At 45.1% G+C, this 18,331-nt stretch overlaps 1 protein-coding gene across 1 annotated transcript in view; it reads right to left on the bottom strand.

Annotated features, from left to right (window-relative positions):
• Positions 1–18,331, bottom strand: part of LOC126184733 (uncharacterized) — a 311,881-nt gene that overhangs the window by 139,137 nt on the left and 154,413 nt on the right. The gene's annotated exons all lie outside the window — the stretch shown is intronic.

Below are 18,331 nucleotides of genomic sequence, written 5' to 3'. Positions count from 1 at the left end.
TCTGGTGAAGGTTGCTTCGTTAGTAAAGGGGACTGGCGACAAAATCCCCTAACTGTGATGGTCTGCTGCAAAAACCATCCACAACATCCTTCCCTTAGAGGAAAATCTGCTGCTGATAATCCTTGCAATCTTTGTAGGTGATAGGGATAGTAGCGGTTGTCATGCAAGACACATGTACTCGTACACTACTGGCCATTAAAATTGCTACACCACGAATATGACGTGCTACAGACGCGAAATTTAACCGACAGGAAGAAAATGCTGTGATATGCAAATGATTAGCTTTTCAGAGCATTCACACAAGGTTGGCACCGGTGGCGACGCCTACAACGTGCTGACATGAGGAAAGTTTCCAACCGATTTCTCATACACAAACAGCAGTTGACCGGCGTTGCATGGTGAAACGTTGTCGTGATGCCTCGTGTAAGGAGGAGAAATGCGTACCATCACGTTTCCGACTTTGATAAAGGTCGGATTGTAGCCTATCGCGATTGCGGTTTATCGTATCGCGACATTGCTGCTCGCGTTGGTCGAGATCCAATGACTGTTAGCAGAATATGGAATCAGTGGGTTCAGGAGGGTAATACGGAACGCCGTGCTGGATCCCAACGGCCTCGTATCACTAGCAGTCTAGATGACAGGCATCTTATCCGCATGGCTGAAACGGATCGTGCAGCCACCTCTCGATCCCTGAGTCAGCAGATGGGGACGTTTGCAAGAAGACAACCATCTGCACGAACAGTTCGACGACGTTTGCAGCAGCATGGACTATCAGCTCGGAAACCAAGGCTCCGGTTACCCCTGACGCTGCATCACACAGAGGAGCGCCTGCGATGGTGTACTCAACAACGAACCTGGGTGCACGAATGGCAAAACGTCATTTTTTCGGATGAATCCAGGTTCTGTTTACAGCATCATGATAGTCGCATCCGTGTTTGGCGACATCGCGGTGAACGCACATTGGAAGCGTGTATTCGTCATCGCCATACTGTCATATCACCCGGCGTGATGGTATGGGGTGCCATTGGTTACACGTCTCGGTCACCTCTTGTTCGCACTGACGGCAACTTGAACAGTGGACGTTACATTTCAGATGTGTTACGACCCGTGGCTCTACCCTTCATTCGATCCCTGCGGAACCCTACATTTCAGCAGGATAATGCACGACCGCATGTTGCAGGTCCTGTACGGGCCTTTCAGGATACAGAAAATGTTCGACTGCTGCCCTGGCCAGCACATTCTCCAGATCTCCCACCAATTGAAAACGTCTGGTCAATGGTGGTCGAGCAACCGGCTCGTCACAATACGCCAGTTACTACTCTTGATGAAGTGAGGCACGTGTTGAAGCTGCATGGGCAGCTGTACCTGTACACGCCATCCAAGCTCTGTTTGACTCAATGCCCAGACGGATCAAGGCCGTTATTACGGCCAGAGGTGGTTGTTCTGGGTACTGATTTCTCACTACTCTATGCATCCAAATTGCGTGAAAATGTAATAACATGTCAGTTCTAGTAGAATATATTTGTCCAATAAATACCCGTTTATCATCTGCGTTGGCGGGTCATTTGTCTGGGGCTTATGCTATGGTTCGCCTCAACATCCTGTAGAACCCGGCCTTCCAAATCTGGTGTACGCATAGTCCGCCGCCTCCCTGCATGTTAGTCTGTCTGAAAGGACCCATGATCACACCAACGCCCATAAATGGCTTGAAATGTTGTGTGATGTGGTTGATCTTGGTTAGCGTACTTGCTTTGGTATAGCCATGCTGCCGCTCGACAGTTTCCATCAGCTTGGTCGTACACGATCACCATCTCGGCTTGTTCCCGACATTCTGCTGCTTACAGTACGCTGCGTCAATCACACAGCCTGCAACACACAAGGAACACACGGCATGTGGTCCGAGGAACTTCCATTCACCAGCGCCTTCTACCGTGGCAACGTTGCATTTCCAGACACATGGGACACATATTCACAGGACCTTTTTCCCTCCATATCCAGTCAGTCAGTTTGTCGGTCTATTGATCGTGACCGGGCCAAATATCTAACGAAATAAGCGTCAAACGAAAAAACTACAAAGAACGAAACTTGTCTAGCTTGAAGGGGGAAAACAGATAACGCTATGTTTGGCCCGCTAGATGGTGCTGCCATAGGTCAAACAGATATCAACTGCGTTTTTTAAAAATAGGAACCCCCATTTTATTACATATTCGTGTAGTACGTAAAGAAATATGAATGTTTTAGTTGGACCACTTTTTTCGCTTTGTGATAGATGGCGCTGTAATAGTCACAAACATATGGCTCACACTTTTAGACGAACAGTTGGTAACAGGTAGGTTTTTTAAATTAAAAAACAGAACGCAAGTACGTTTGAACATTTTATTTCGGTTGTTCTAATGTGATACATGTACCTTTGTGAACTTATCATTTCTGAGAACGCATGCTGTTACAGCGTGATTACCTGTAAATACCACTTTAATGCAATAAATGCTCAAAATGATGTCAGTCAACCTCAATGCATTTGGCAATACGTGTAACGATATTCCTCTCAACAGCGAGCAGTTCGCCTTCCGTAATGTTCGCACATGCATTGGCAATGCGCTGACGCATGTTGTCAGACGTTGTCGCTGGATCACGATAACAAATATCCTTCAAATTTCCCCACAGAAAAGAAATCCGGGGACGTCAGATCCGGTGAACGTGCGGGCCATGGTATGGTGCTTCGACGACCAATCCACCAGTCATGAAATATGCTATTCAATACCGCTTCAACCGCACGCGAGCTATGTGCCGGACATCGATCATGTTGGAAGTACATTGCCATTCTGTCATGCAGTGAAACATCTTGTAGTAACATCGGTAGAACATTACGTAGGAAATCAGCATACATTGCACCATTTAGATTGCCATCGATAAAATGGGGGCCAATCATCCTTCCTCCCTTAATGCCGCACCATACATTAACCCGCCAAGGTCGCTGATGTTCCACTTGTCGCAGCCATCGTGGATTTTCCGTTGCCCAATAGTGCGTATTATGCCGGTTTACGTTACCGCTGTTGGTGAATGACGCTTCGTCGCTAAATATAACGCGTGCAAAAAATCTGTCCTAGTCCCGTAATTTCTCTTGAGCCCAGTGGCAGAACTTTACACGATGTTCAAAGTCGTCGCCATGCAATTCCTGGTGCACAGAAATATGGTACGGGTGCGATCGATGTTCATGTAGCGTTCTCAACACCGACGTTTTTGAGATTCCCGATTCTCGGGCAAAAATGGTTCAAATGGCTCTGAGCACTATGGGACTTAACTTCTGAGGTCATTAGTCCCCTAGAACTTAGAACTACTTAAACCTAACTAACCTAAGGACATCACACACACCCATGCCCGAGACAGGATTCGAGCCTGCGACCGTAGCGGTCGCGCGGTTCCAGACTGTTGCGCCTAGAACCGCTCGGCCACCCCGGCCGGGATTCTCGCGCAATTTGCCTGCTTCTGATGTGCGGATTAGCCGCGACAGCAGCTGAAACATCTACTTGGGCATCATCATTTGTTGCAGGTCGTGCTTGACGTTTCGCATGTGGCTGAACACTTCCTGTTTCCTTAAATAACGAAACGATCCGGCGAACGGTCCAGACACTTGAATGATGTCGTCCAGGATACCGAGCAGCATATATAGCAGACGCCCGTTGGGTATTTTGATCACAATAGCCATACATGAACACGATATCGACCTTCTCCGCAATTGGTAAACGGTCCATTTTAACACGGGTAACGTATCACGAAGCAAATACAGTCCGCGCTGACGGAATGTTGCGTGATACCACGTACTTATACGTTTGTGACTACTACAGCGCCATCTATCACAAAGCGAATAAAGTGGGCCAACTAAAACATTCATATTTCTTTACATATTACACGAATATGTAATAAAAATGGGGGTTCCTATTTAAAAAAAACGCAGTTGATATCCGTTTGACCTATGGCAGCGCCATCTAGGGGGCCAACCATACCGCCATCTGGTTTTCCCCTTCATACTAGACGAGTTTCGTTCTTTGTAGTTTTTTCGTTTGATGCTTATTTCGGTAGATATTTGGCCCGGTCACTATCAATGGACCACCATGTATATAGTCTTCTCACAAAGATCTAAGAGGCTATCAAAAAGTTTACGTTCGAATACCGTACATTCCAGAATCGGTATGCCCGGCGGGCAAAATTGCCATCAGCACTGAAGCAATCGTGTCTCTGACGCACCAGGCTGGCGACATCCGTTAAGTTAAACGCCGTGTCCTGCCGCGTGAAGTCCGTAACTGCCTATTGCGCGTTCTCGTCCGACAGGAAACGGTGACCCTTTCAGGGACGGAAGGGAAGATTGGGACTACAGGGTTGGTACTCGAGTGTCTACTACTTGAGGCGGTGTAACTTCTGGGTTATGACATCTGCAATATCGACACGTGCGTTATCATGAAGCACCATTCCACAACCGTGGTTTTCGATGTCTACCAGTGTTCGTCCTTCGGCAGCCAAGCAAAGAATAACAACAGCACGTTCGTCCTGTTTGGACGCAGTTGGTAATAACGTCGGCATAGTTCACATTTCCGCATTTACCGCACGCACGTCCGAAAGACACGGATGCCACACTAATACCGTGCCTATATGTCGATGTTTATTCACCCGCATCGGAGTCGCGCTACGTTGCATATACTCAGTACGCTGCAGCACGCCGTCAAACAGAAACTTCTTGATCGCCCCTTATATTTACGTCCATAAACTGACAGGCGACTTATCTGCAACAAACACAAAGTTAATATTAGAACTAAACGTCGCACGCTCTTATTTCGATTGTATCCTCTACTTAAGGCCCAAAACACGTAGGCTTTGAGATGTTACTTTGGAGCCAGATCATATTTCCGGTTGTCCAGTAGGGCTCAGAAGTGTGACTGACGTCACACACTAATCTCTCGGGCCTTAAAACCTTTCTAAATAAAGCCTTCAGCAATTTAATGGGAGCTGGTAAATATATTCCCAGCACACACATTAGAGGAAAGTTGGGACAACCTACTATCCACTCCATCATACAAAATAAGTCAATCAAATTTTACAAAAAATTATACATATATCACAAATCTTCTACCACTTCCTTATCCAAAATTTAGGCAGTGAACGATGAACCCCCCCCCCCCCCCCCCCCCCGAAGCTTCTCATGAAAAGCCCAAATTGAACTTAATAATACACTTACACACACACACACACACACACACACACACACACACACACACACACACACATACATGCGCGCAAACATTACCACAAACAGTTCCGCAAAACTAATATTCTAGACGACAACAGTCCAATTTGAAGTCGTACAGGCAAAGCCCAGTGGAGCTTCAAAATTCAAATATCGCATCGCCTGGGTAGGGGGAACCTGAAATCCCCCGGGCCGCATGTGCTGTGTGTCTGGAAGCAAAATTGTTCGATTTACATACGGTAGTTGCCGCAACAGTAATTTCCAACTACGCCCTCAAACTTGCATTGAGTGCTGCTCAGTTGTGCCTAGGGTTTGTTTTACGGCAATGTTAGTTGTACGTTGACAGTCACACACTACAGTGTGGATAGTATCACTGAATGCAATTAAACAGAGGCACAACGACATCATGCTGATCTGTTTTCACAACGATGACAGCTACTTTTGCATATGTATTCTGAGGGTTGCTGCAATACTGTGTTTTGTGTTATATATTTTGGAGACTGCGTATTACACACTTTTTCACTGGTGTGGAGGTATTATCAAAGAAACAACTTCTTGGTATCTATCAAAAATGTTAGAATCGTCCCAACATAGTGTTTTACATGTCATTTGTCTTACATGTTCAATACTGTTTATGGAATATGTCGAAGAGTGTTCTCGCGTAAATCTCGCTAGAAAACTCGTGACCATCTCGACGTCTTCTAATCTAACTGAAAACTGTCGGAATAACCCTCTTAGTAACGACCTGCTTAATTTTGTGAATTAGTGCGTTGAAATGATACAGCATTAGCTGACGAGAAATTATCAAAAATCTCAGAAGAGACGGTATCGGAAGAAAACTGCAGAATGTCAGATTCCCCAATGGCATTATTTCGAGCACGTTTATTTGGGGCTGTTATATACTCGTATGTAGAAGAATATAGGACGTGGCCTCGGAAGTATGTTGTTGTCAGACGACAAATCCTAATGCTTGGGGTTTGATTCTTGGTTGGTTATTAGGAACTTCCTGTTCTTGTCGTTTACGTGACTTTCACCCCTAGCAATGGTTGTTTTTAGACGAAAAAATTAACGTTTATCATACTTCGGATTTCAGTTTAATACGAGGACAATTTTCTTTTAATTACGATCGGTCGCGAACTTAAAACCACAGAAAAATTCTTGTGAAGCTTTGGACAGATGTATTATGCAGTGTCCCTAGTACACCCATCGATCGCGTCATGTCACATTTTTCAGTTCTCAGTTCACAGTGAGCGCGTAAAGAAGCCTACAATAATAGAGCCTCCCACCATGTGTGAAGTGTGTTTCTTCATGGAACGGGGTTCCGCCTGATTTCATGCAACCCACATAACGCGACTGTCATGCGTGACAGCAAAGTGCGGCAATGTTGTGGGAACTTTCAGGCAGGACGTTCAGCGTCCATGATGCAGGTGGTCAGAGAAGGACGCGGTGTCAACCAATGGTCTTGTTCAGCAAGTGGATGAGACGATTCGAGAACAAGCGAAGAGGAATGTTATTATCAGGCATTGCCCTTATTCATGACAAGGAAGGGCTCACACTGCAGCTGCACTTAAGACGCTCCTGCAGCATTGCAGTGTTTTATCACCCACCATACAGCCCTCGGCTACCTCTGATTTTTATCTCTCTGTTCACAAGAACTGCTGGCTACGAGGACAGCATTTTGGCACAGACAACGAGCTGCAGAAGAGCGTAGAGAATTGGCGGCCGTCTTCTATGACGAGGGTGCTGGAAAGTTGGTATCAGGCTACGAAAAGTGCCTAAGTTGGAGCAGCAACAATGTAGATCAGAAGTTGGAGGGAGTAGCCAAATGTTGCAACTACAACATTTTTGATTTTCACTGCGGTTTCCAATTCGGATCGTGAAAAAAAGAAACAGATATCAAATCGAAGGAAAATAGCTACACCTAAAATATAACCATGCCCAGTACAGCAATGTGACCTTCACGTTGATGACTGCTTTATTTGGTGCTAATACGGAAAGAGTAGTGAGAATATTACGGTATATTGATAATTTTTACTTATGGACCGTCTGACAGCAACTGAATAAAACAATTTTAGTACCATACGTGTTCCGCCTTTATTTTCTGCAAGGCATCATCAGTGGCAGGTTGCGTGGACAATTTCTTACATATTACGCTCCTGTTGCATTTTTGGTGTTGTTGTTCTTCTTATGAATGCCAATTTGCGGTTTTTTCCCCACATTCCACAGCGTTTCAACCGTTCAGTTCAGAGTGCTGTGGAATGTTGGAAAAAAACCGCAAATTGGCATTCATAAGAAGAAGAACACCACCAAAAATGCAACACGAGTGTAATACGTAAGAAATTGTCCACGCAACCTGCCACTGATGATGCCTTGCAGAAAATAAAGGGGAAACGCGTATGGCACTAAAATTGTGTTTTATTCAGTTGCTGTCAGACGGTCCATAAGTAAAAATTATCAATATACCGTAATATTACACGAAACTGAGGAAGACAGGACTACGAAAGTTGAAGAAGTCAGTAGTGAGAATACTGAAAGAGAGGCTAGTACGAGCACGGAGATCGCTACGTAATTCTCGTGGTTTGCAATGACTCTCGGGTCAGTTTTACAAAACAAAACTAAAGGAACTGACAGAATGGAGGGTTCATTTTTCGAGCCGGCAAACTGTTCGTGAAGAGATTTGAAGGTTCATTTACGTGCCACCACTGATATATTGTACAAAATGAGTAGCGATACTATCATGTTCCTTAGAAAGTATCATCATTGCTTGGTTCGTGAATAGTAATTGAAAGTTAAGAATATGATTAATGACAGACAGTGTCTGGGCCTAATATTCGAAGTTCAATTATTTCTGTCATATAAAGTACTTCATATCCCCATATTCTGACGCAGCCTGAAGCCAAGACGCATTCCGTGCTATCACTATGAAACGGCACTAATGATCCGCCTCGCTTCGCACGGGTACCACTGAGCATCTACGGCCGGTCGACTTTTCTGGCGCAGCGGTAATAAATTATATTCGCAACCATTCCGCGTGAATTAATCCACCTATTAGTGAAAACCGTATCTAAATCCCGACAGTAGTTCCTGAGATCAGCCTTCGCACACAGAAAGACAGGCAGGCAGAATATCTACAGATACAAAGATACGTGTACATGTAGTTTAACAACATACGTCTGTAGTTCATCAATTTAATATCTTTGCTTTCTTGTATATAGTCATAAATTAACTTTTTTAATAAGACTGTTTAAAATGACCGATTAGTCGAAACCACTATGGCCCCGGAAATACTTTACACAAGTATTTAAATGTAATAATTGTTATTCACATCTTTAGGTTCTACGACGAAGAACACGATATACACAAAAACCATTAATGGTGAAGTGCTTAAGAGGATTCAAAACGACAGAAGAAAATGCTCTGGTTGTGCAGAAGTGATGGAAATTTCTATTAATGAACAGAGTGCAGTCAGCAGAGCGTCAGTGGGAATCACACTGTATCAGATTACGCCACACGGATGCGTTATGCGAGTCATTGTATAACAGCTGTTTCTAAGTTGTGGAGTTTGATGTGGATCGCTAAATGTATGGCACTGCATCACCCTGTTATCGGCCGGCCAGCAACGTGCTGCCTGGGAGGAAAAGTGGCTCGCCGTTGAACTTGCGATACTGTATCGAATTTCCCAAGGGGCTCCCTCGGTGGAAGAAAGCTGGAAATAAGGTTTTAGATCTTACCAAATTCTTCGTACAATTTCCGTGCCTTATTTTCAGACGCTATGTATATTGCTTTGACTATGGAATACATCGCTTCTTAATTACACTCCTGCAAATGGAAAAAAGAACACATTGACACCGGTGTGTCAGACCCACCATACTTGCTCCGGACACTGCGAGAGCGCTGTACAAGCAATGATCACACGCACGGCACAGCGGACACACCAGGAACCGCGGTGTTGGCCGTCGAATGGCGCTAGCTGCGCAGCATTTGTGCACCGCCGCCGTCAGTGTCAGCCAGTTTGCCGTGGCATACGGAGCTCCATCGCAGTCTTTAACACTGGTAGCATGCCGCAACAGCGTGGACGTGAACCGTATGTGCAGTTGACGGACTTTGAGCGAGGGCGTATAGTGGGCATGCGGGAGGCCGGGTGGACGTACCGCCGAATTGCTCAACACATGGGGCGTGAGGTCTCCACAGTACATCGATGTTGTCGCCAGTGGTCGGCGGAAGGTGCACGTGCCCGTCGACCTGGGACCGGACCGCAGCGACGCACGGATGCACGCCAAGACCGTAGGATCCTACACAGTGCCGTAGGGGACCGCACCGCCACTTCCCAGCAAATTAGGGACACTGTTGCTCCTGGGGTATCGGCGAGGACCATTCGCAACCGTCTCCATGAAGCTGGGCTACGGTCCCGCACACCGTTAGGCCGTCTTCCGCTCACGCCCCAACATCGTGCAGCCCGCCTCCAGTGGTGTCGCGACAGGCGTGAATGGAGGGACGAATGGAGACGTGTCGTCTTCAGCGATGAGAGTCGCTTCTGCCTTGGTGCCAATGATGGTCGTATGCGTGTTTGGCGCCGTGCAGGTGAGCGCCACAATCAGGACTGCATACGACCGAGGCACACAGGACCAACACCCGGCATCATGGTGTGGGGAGCGATCTCCTACACTGGCCGTACACCACTGGTGATCGTCGAGGGGACACTGAATAGTGCACGGTACATCCAAACCGTCATCGAACCCATCGTTCTACCATTCCTAGACCGGCAAGGGAACTTGCTGTTCCAACAGGACAATGCACGTCCGCATGTATCCCGTGCCACCCAACGTGCTCTAGAAGGTGTAAGTCAACTACCCTGGCCAGCAAGATCTCCGGATCTGTCCCCCATTGAGCATGTTTGGGACTGGATGAAGCGTCGTCTCACGCGGTCTGCACGTCCAGCACGAACGCTGGTCCAACTGAGGCGGCAGGTGGAAATGGCATGGCAAGCCGTTCCACAGGACTACATCCAGCATCTCTACGATCGTCTCCATGGGAGAATAGCAGCCTGCATTGCTGCGAAAGGTGGATATACACAGTACTAGTGCCGACATTGTGCATGCTCTGTTGCCTGTGTCTATGTGCCTGTGGTTCTGTCAGTGTGATCATGTGATGTATCTGACCCCAGGAATGTGTCAAAGTTTCCCCTTCCTGGGACAATGAATTCACGGTGTTCTTATTTCAATTTCCAGGAGTGTAGAAGACTGCAAGTAAACTCCCGATTCTTTAAAGAATCTAATAAGGGGAGGCCACGACGTTTGGAACGCGGATTTACTGCAAATTTCGTACACTCGTAGTACTCCATTAGGACAACAAAATGTGTAAGCAGTAACGTTATTGAGAAAATCACAAGATAATTTCGATTGTCAAATATATATATCAGTGCGTGGCCATTTTTACCAGGAAGCGCCGGTAGCCAAGTGGGGTAGCTCGGCGTGTTCGGTCAGAGGGTTAGCTGCCCTCTGTAATAAAAAAACGTAGTTAATGTACCCACCAGGAACTTCAACAAGCATCATGGGACGTCCGCCCCGAACAAACAGAACGAACAATAAGGAAAAAAATGAGATAAAAAAAAGCCGGCACGGTAGCTCAGCGTGTTCGGTCAGAGAGCTGGTAGGCCTCTGTAATAAAAAACTGAGTGGAAGGATCAACAAACGAAATTGAGAGATCTCATGTGACGTCCGCAACGACCAAACACAACGATCAACAAAAAAGTGGTTAGCGTTCAATCCCCGTAATCGCTGGGTCGCTGGATCGAGTCCCGCTAGTCAGTTTTTTTTTTAATTTCTAACACAGTCATTTTCTTTGCTATTTATATTACAGTTGTTATAATGGGAAAAATACGTATAGTCGGATGGACTTTTATTAAATTTACAATGTTATATGGCAGTCTACAAATTTTTACTATCACAAATAATATAATATTCATAACTACCGACTAGTAAACGGCCAAACGCATAAAGTGATACTGAAAATTTATGCTTGTCCGTGATTTGAGAAATCCATTATACCTGGAAGGAGCCCGAAACGACTTGTTACCTCCAAGTTTTGACCGGCACAGACGGCTTTCGAAAGATGTACAATTAATCGTCGCTTTCGACATTACGATTACAAGTTGCGGGATGGTATTTTTCGTAAAAACATGGAAAACAAAGTTAAACGGCACCAGCTGCATTGAATAAATGCTATGTTTCCGCACACGCAAGATGTTTTGAGGTTTTCTGTGGAAAAACAAACCTCGTTAACATTTTCAAAGACCTCTCTTTCAGCCGATAATTTGGAAGCAAATCGTGCATAACGCAGCATTTCCTCAAATATTGGCGCTGATCATTGGTCATGCAGTATCGAGTGTATTTTAATAGCGTCTTCACGAGCAGCAATTTCTCGTTCTCTTTCGATTAAATACGAACAATTTTGAAGAAACGGACAAGCACACATTTTCAGTACCACTTTCTGCGTTTGGTCGTTTACTAGTCGGTAATTTTGAATATTACATTATTTGTGGTAAAAATTTGTAGACTGCCAAATAACATTGTAAATTTAATAAAAGTTCATCCGATTACACGTATTTTACCCATTACATCAATTGTAATATAAATAGTAAAGAAAATGACTGTGTTAGAAATTAAAAAAAACTGACTAGTGGGAGTCGATCCAGCGACCCAGTGATTACGGGACTTGAACGCTAACCACTCGGCTGGCGGCGCTTCCTGGTCAAAATGGCGACGCACTGGTATATATATTTGACGACATTTGACGGTCGAAATTATCTTGTGATTTTCTCAATAATGCTAGAGAAGTACGCACTACTGCTTACACATTTTGTTGTCCTAATGTAGTACTACGAGCGTACGAAGTTTGCAGTAAATCCGCGTTCCAAACGTCGTGGCCTACCCTTGTAAGTCTCATGGATAAAACGTCATATCCATCGAACTGTGTGTCGTAAAAAGATACAATTTTGCAGGCAAATTCAGTGGTATATGTGATAGTAAGCAATAAACTGTTTTCCTTTCATTATTTTGTGGGTAGTGTCAGAGAAAAAAATTTCAAAAACGTTTGACATTATGAGTAAAGTTTGTTGGAAGTCGCTAAGTGTAGTCATTTTCAAATACTGGATGAATTCAGCCCGGCTGATTTGCACGCCGTGGGTTACGCTGCCTGACATATACAGAAATTATACCTTTAAAACCTGACTTACTGTGCTAAAACTTTAAGGTAAGACTATACTTCTTAATGAATAGATTATGATAGCATTTTTAATTTTTAAATTCATTCAATAATTGTATGAAATATTGAAAATCAAATTTTTGTTGCCCCTGGAAGCCGTCAGACAGCCAGCCTGCAACTGGGATCGTGCACTTTGCACCGTTTTAGCCGTTCGGTGTCAGAGGAAAATTTACGAATTGTGCGCGGGGAAGACGATTGTCGGTAAACACCTGAATGAGTTCGTGGTTCTCCTTTTTACCGCCGTGCTTATTTCGCGAGAGCCAAAGAAACTGGTACACTAGCCTAATGTCGTGTAGGGCCCGCGACCACGCAGAAGTGCCGTAACACGTCGTGACATGGACTCGACTAATGTCAGAAGTAGAGCTGGAGGGAAGAGACACCATGAATCCTGCAAGACTGTCCATAAATCCGGAAGAATATGAGGGGGTAGATATCTCTTTTGAACAGCATGTTGTAAGGCATCCCAGATATGCTCAATAATGTTCATGTCTGGGTAGTTTGGTGGGCAGCGGAAGTGTTTAAACTCAGAAGAATGTTCCTGGAGCCAATCTGTAGCAATTCTGGACGTGTGGGGTATCGCATTGTCCTGCTGGAATTGCCAAAGTCCGTAGTGGACATGGATGGATGCAGGTGATCAGACACGATGCTTACGTATGTGTTACATGTCAGAGTCGTATCTAGACGTATCAGGGATCCCATATCACTCCAACTGCACACGCCCCACACCATTAGAGAGCCTCCACCAGCTTGAACAGTCCCCTGCTGACATGCAAGGTTCTTGGATTCCTGAGGTTGTCTCCACACCCGCACACGTCCATCCGCTCGATACAATTTGAAACAAGACTCTCCGACCAGGCAGCATGTTTCTAGTCATAAACAGTCCAATGTCGGTGCTGACGGGCCCAGGCGTGGCATAAAGCTATGTGTCGTGCAGTCATGAAGTCTACACGAGGGGGCCTTTGGCTCCGCAAGCCCATATCGATGTTGTTTCGTCGAATGGTTCGCACGCTGACACTTGCTGATGGTCCAGCAGTGAAATCTGCAGCACTTTGCCGAAGGGTTGCACTTCTGTGACGCTGAACGATTCTCTTGAGTCGTCGTTGGTCCCGTTCTTGCAGGATCATTTTCCGGCCGCAGCGCTGCCGGAGCTTTGACATTTTACCGGACTCTGATATTCACGGTGCACTTGTGAAATGGTCGTACGGGATAATCCGCACTTCATCGCAACCTCGGAGATGCTGTGTTCCACCGCTCGTGCGCCGACTATAACACCACGTTGAAACTCACTTAAATCTTGATAACCTGCCATTGTAGCAGCAGTAACCGATCTAACAACTGCGGCAGACACTTGTCTTATATACGCGTTGCCGTCCGCAACGCCATATTCTGCCTGTTTACATATCTCTGTATTTAATACGTATGCCTATACCAGTTTCTTTGGCGCTTCAGAGTATATAGGAACAAGTAATATGGTGGGTGACCCATTTTGGAACACATTTAAACAGTAAGACTCCCCGTGATGCTCAAACAGGCAGAATATGGCGTTGCGGACGGCAACCCGTATATAAGACAAGTGTCTGGCTCAGTTGTTAGATCGGTTACTGCTGCTACAATGGCAGGTTATCAAGATTTAAGTGAGGTGCAACGACATACTGATATGTGGGCTCAAACTGCTAGGTTCTTTGTAAATTTGATTCGATTTTGTAATCGCCGAAACAACATTGACATACCCTCTCAACTCGTGACGTTTCATTTCGTTTCTTCCTCCCTTATACATGCTCCACATTTTTGTCAGGCTGTATATTTGTAGATTCAGCGATGTTTGAGAAAAATGATTTTAATCCGTTACCCATTTCCGGGCACAGATCGATCGTGGTAACGAATGAGTGCTTGGGCATGTCATGTTCAGTACGAGAATTCACTTACGGATGCATGCTGCGTGTTTTGTCGGAATTTTTGAGTCATTCCGAGAATACGCAAAATAGTCACCCAGAGGACGAAGCTGCTGCTGCTATCACAAAACTATCGGATAGAATGAGTTCGCTTCTATATAGATTCGTTTTCAGACTATGGGAAGAGTCCGCAGAAGGCCGTCCGCAAGCAAACACAGCCAGAAGCGATCTTCATCTCTTGACAGCAGACGTCTGAACCATTGTTAGAATGTAAATGTACTGGAATGAGCTATGCGCATCACAACAGACGGACGGGTTCAACACAAACTGACAGCATTCGCCAACTTGAATGCGGCCTCTATGCGCATAGGTCTACGTGTGATCAATTAACAGCTCTATATCGTGCCGCAGGAAGACAATGGGCGGAGGCACATCGTGGATGGAAGCGCACGAATGGAGCCGCGTTTTGTTCTCAGCCAAGTCGGGGCTTTGTGTCAAGGTTGACGATCGATGTATTCTCTTCGGGAGGAAGGGAAGAGAAAGTAGGAACGTACATTTGCGAGCGAACCATCGTAAGGTCGTCGTGGCGAACTGGTTATGTGGGTGGGAGTAGGAGGGCGAAAGAAACGTTCTTGGCCGGGAAGTGGTATGGCATTTCTTGAACAACATATTCAAAAACACCAGTGTTTTATTTATCAACACTGGAACATGTTTCCGGATACACCTATTACCAACATTAAGACGTGAAAAATGGGCGCCGGCCGGTGTGGCCGAGCGGTTCTAGGCGCTACCGCCTGGAACCGCGAAATCACTACGGTCGCAGGTTCGAATCCTGCCTCGGGCATGGATGTGTGTGATGTCCTTAGGTTAATTAGGTTTAAGTAGTTCTAAGTTCCAGGGGACTTATGATCTCAGATGTTAAGTCCCATAGTGCTCAGAGCCATTTGAACCATTTGAAAAATGGGCAGGATTACTTGTATACATACAGACGTCATAGAAAAAGTGCATCTTCATGTCGTACAGATTAAAACCAATCTGCAAATATATGACAAATTGTCCAGTAATAATGTAATGCAGACTTTCCCGGCGAATTTCTATGATGAAATGTTTTCGGGTTATCAGCTGAGTTGTGGCAGTGTGTTGTCGCAACGTTTCGACGAGTTGCCGTGGGCGAAAGATAGTTGGGGGGGGGGGGGGGGGTACGCGTCGACTCGAGGTGTTTCCAATTTCGCCCGCTGCCTCCACCGTTTTCACATCGGGGCGCTCCGGACGTATTTTTCCTAACGCCACATCTCATGCTGAGCTCAATTGGAAGCCGCTGTCCCGGGTGATAAGACCGTCATGTACTCATTTCCAGTGCCTTTTTGGCGAAACCCGACATTACGCCTGAAAATTATGAGTAGGAAACTTGACGAAACGTTGCGACAAGACTCGGCTAGTAACCCGAGGAGATTTCATCAATGATTGGTCCGAGCAATTGGATTTGTCGTCTAACACCAACGTACTCCCAATGGCACATCCTGTATTTATGTACCCTACCAAATTCTGATGCAAAATTTACGCGTACAAAGTAACGTCAGTTACTCTGGAGAATCTGACATTCTGCATCTTCCTTCTGGAACCGTCTCTTCAGAGGTTTTTGAGACATTTTCGTCAGCTAATAGTGTATAGTTTCAACAGACTAATTCACAAAACTAAGCAGATCACTGACAGGGTTATTTCGACAGCTTTCGCGTTAATTTAGAACACGCCGAGTCGGTTACGAAATTTCGAGACATATTTACGCGAGTATGTTACAAAAGCAAGATAGCAGTTTAATAGCTACTGATGTGCGCGGACATAGGTAAAGTAGTGCACAATTTTTATGGGGCTATTCATTTTCCCCAGTCGTTGCATTTAGACGAAGCTCGCGTAACGTGCGCTAACTTCGGCAAGCGAGTTTTCCACGAAAGCACAATTTGACACGACGGTAAGAACGTTGCCATAAGACTGTTCTAAATAATAATCAGAGGATCGAAACGAGTTCAAAAATGGCTCTAAGCACTATGGGACTTAACATCTATGGTCATCAGTCCCCTAGAACTTAGAACTACGTAAACCTAACTAACCTAAGGACATCACACAACACCCAGCCATCACGAGGCAGAGAAAATCCCTGACCCCGCCGGGAATCGAACCCGGGCGTGGGAAGCGAGAACGCTACCGCACAACCTCGAAACGAGTAGTTCATGAAGATTTATCAGCTGCCTTCGTCGGTTCTTTCCAAGCGCTTACGAGCTGCGTGAACCTATTGAGGGAAAAAAAACCGCAAACCCTACGGACGAGGAATATGCGTTGGTTGTGTAGTGCATACTCATATCATGGCGCAATACCGCCGCGAACAATATTGCGTGCAATGTAGTGTATCGGTTAGCGTCTGTCTGACGCGCTGCGGCTGGCTGTTTCAAACCAAACAACGAAAAATTAGTTGTTATTTAGTATTTATCATTTCTGGAATATTTTGCCTGCACGTTGGTGTTCGTAGTAAAACGAGCTTTCAGCACTTTTATACTTCAATGTCGACTCTGCTTTCGGATTTGGACTTTATTGTGGCTATGACGTGACAATACTTATTCCAGGATGGTGTAAAACGCAGCTTACGTGTGAGCAGTAGCCTCGTCACTGGCATATTTCTTCTTCTTTGGTATGTCTGTCTCACGATAGTTATAAAAAAAATGGCTCTGAGCACTATGGGACTCAACATCTTAGGTCATAAGTCCCCTAGAACTTAGAACTTAAACCTAACTAACCTAAGGACATCACACACACCCATGCCCGAGGCAGGATTCGAACCTGCGACCGTAGCAGTCCCGCGGTTCCGGACTGCAGCGCCAGAACTGCACGGCCACCGCGGCCGGCTCACGATAGTTATAGATTGGAATGGATTTGGATTGGATTGTTTGGGGGAAGAGACCAAACAGCGAGGTCATCGGTCTCAGATTGGAATGTCTCCACTTCCTGTTCTCCTGTGATTCTTCCTTCATGTGCTGGTATTTTCGTCCTTTATGTCATTCAGCCTTCTAATTCCTTTTCTTCTCTTCCTTGTAAGCTTTCCTTCAATGACCTTTCGTTGCAGGTAATTTCTTCGCAATACAGGGTGTAACGGGTATGAGTACAAATATTTCTATTAGTGACTGACGACGGTATACTGAACAACATTAAATCAGCATTTACGCAATTTTGAGACTGATAGTTACAGCCATTACAAGTCGTGTGATTTTAGGGTGGTTAGTACCTCAAAGTATACGTTACAAGAGCTAGCTATTAGCTATTATTTTTCCCTGGGCAGCAGGTCAGGCGCTGAAGTGTAGACGCGTGAAGGGAAAATGGTTAGTCTATACTGACACGTATAGTCCACTTAGAGGTGAAGTATGACCCTGCAGAAAACACCAGGTCGTTAAGTTTGTGACGTGTTCGTAGAAGACTGTTCAACGCAGAAAAAAAAAAAAAAAAAAAAAAAAAAAACGAACACAATTATGTGTGTACATATTAAGGAATGGCATTTAAAATACGTGCACTTAATACCAGTTACGCCCTGTATATGTCACAGCCAAACGTTTTCCTCATTCTCCTAATTTCCACTAGGTTCTCTTCCTCTCCTTTTCTTAGAAGTACTTCCTCATTTGTAATTCTGTCAGTTCATTTAACTTTTAGTATTTTTTTCCACAACTAAATTTCAGAATTATACAAGTATTTTTCTTCTTTCTTTTTGATTGTCCATAATTCGCTGCCATATAAAAATTCACTCCAGAGAAAACTTTTGGTGAATCTCTTAATTGTATCTGAATTCTTTTTGCTGTTAATAAGTCATTCACCTTTTCGAAAGTGATTCCCTATGGGCACACTATATAGTAAATCTGACAGTTCTACATCTACATGATTACTCTGCAATTCACAT

Source organism: Schistocerca cancellata, chromosome 4 (assembly GCF_023864275.1).
Source record: "Schistocerca cancellata isolate TAMUIC-IGC-003103 chromosome 4, iqSchCanc2.1, whole genome shotgun sequence".
Taxonomy (NCBI): domain Eukaryota; kingdom Metazoa; phylum Arthropoda; class Insecta; order Orthoptera; family Acrididae; genus Schistocerca; species Schistocerca cancellata.
Note: the sequence above shows the minus strand (reverse complement) of the source record. Positions and strands in the feature narration are given on the sequence as shown.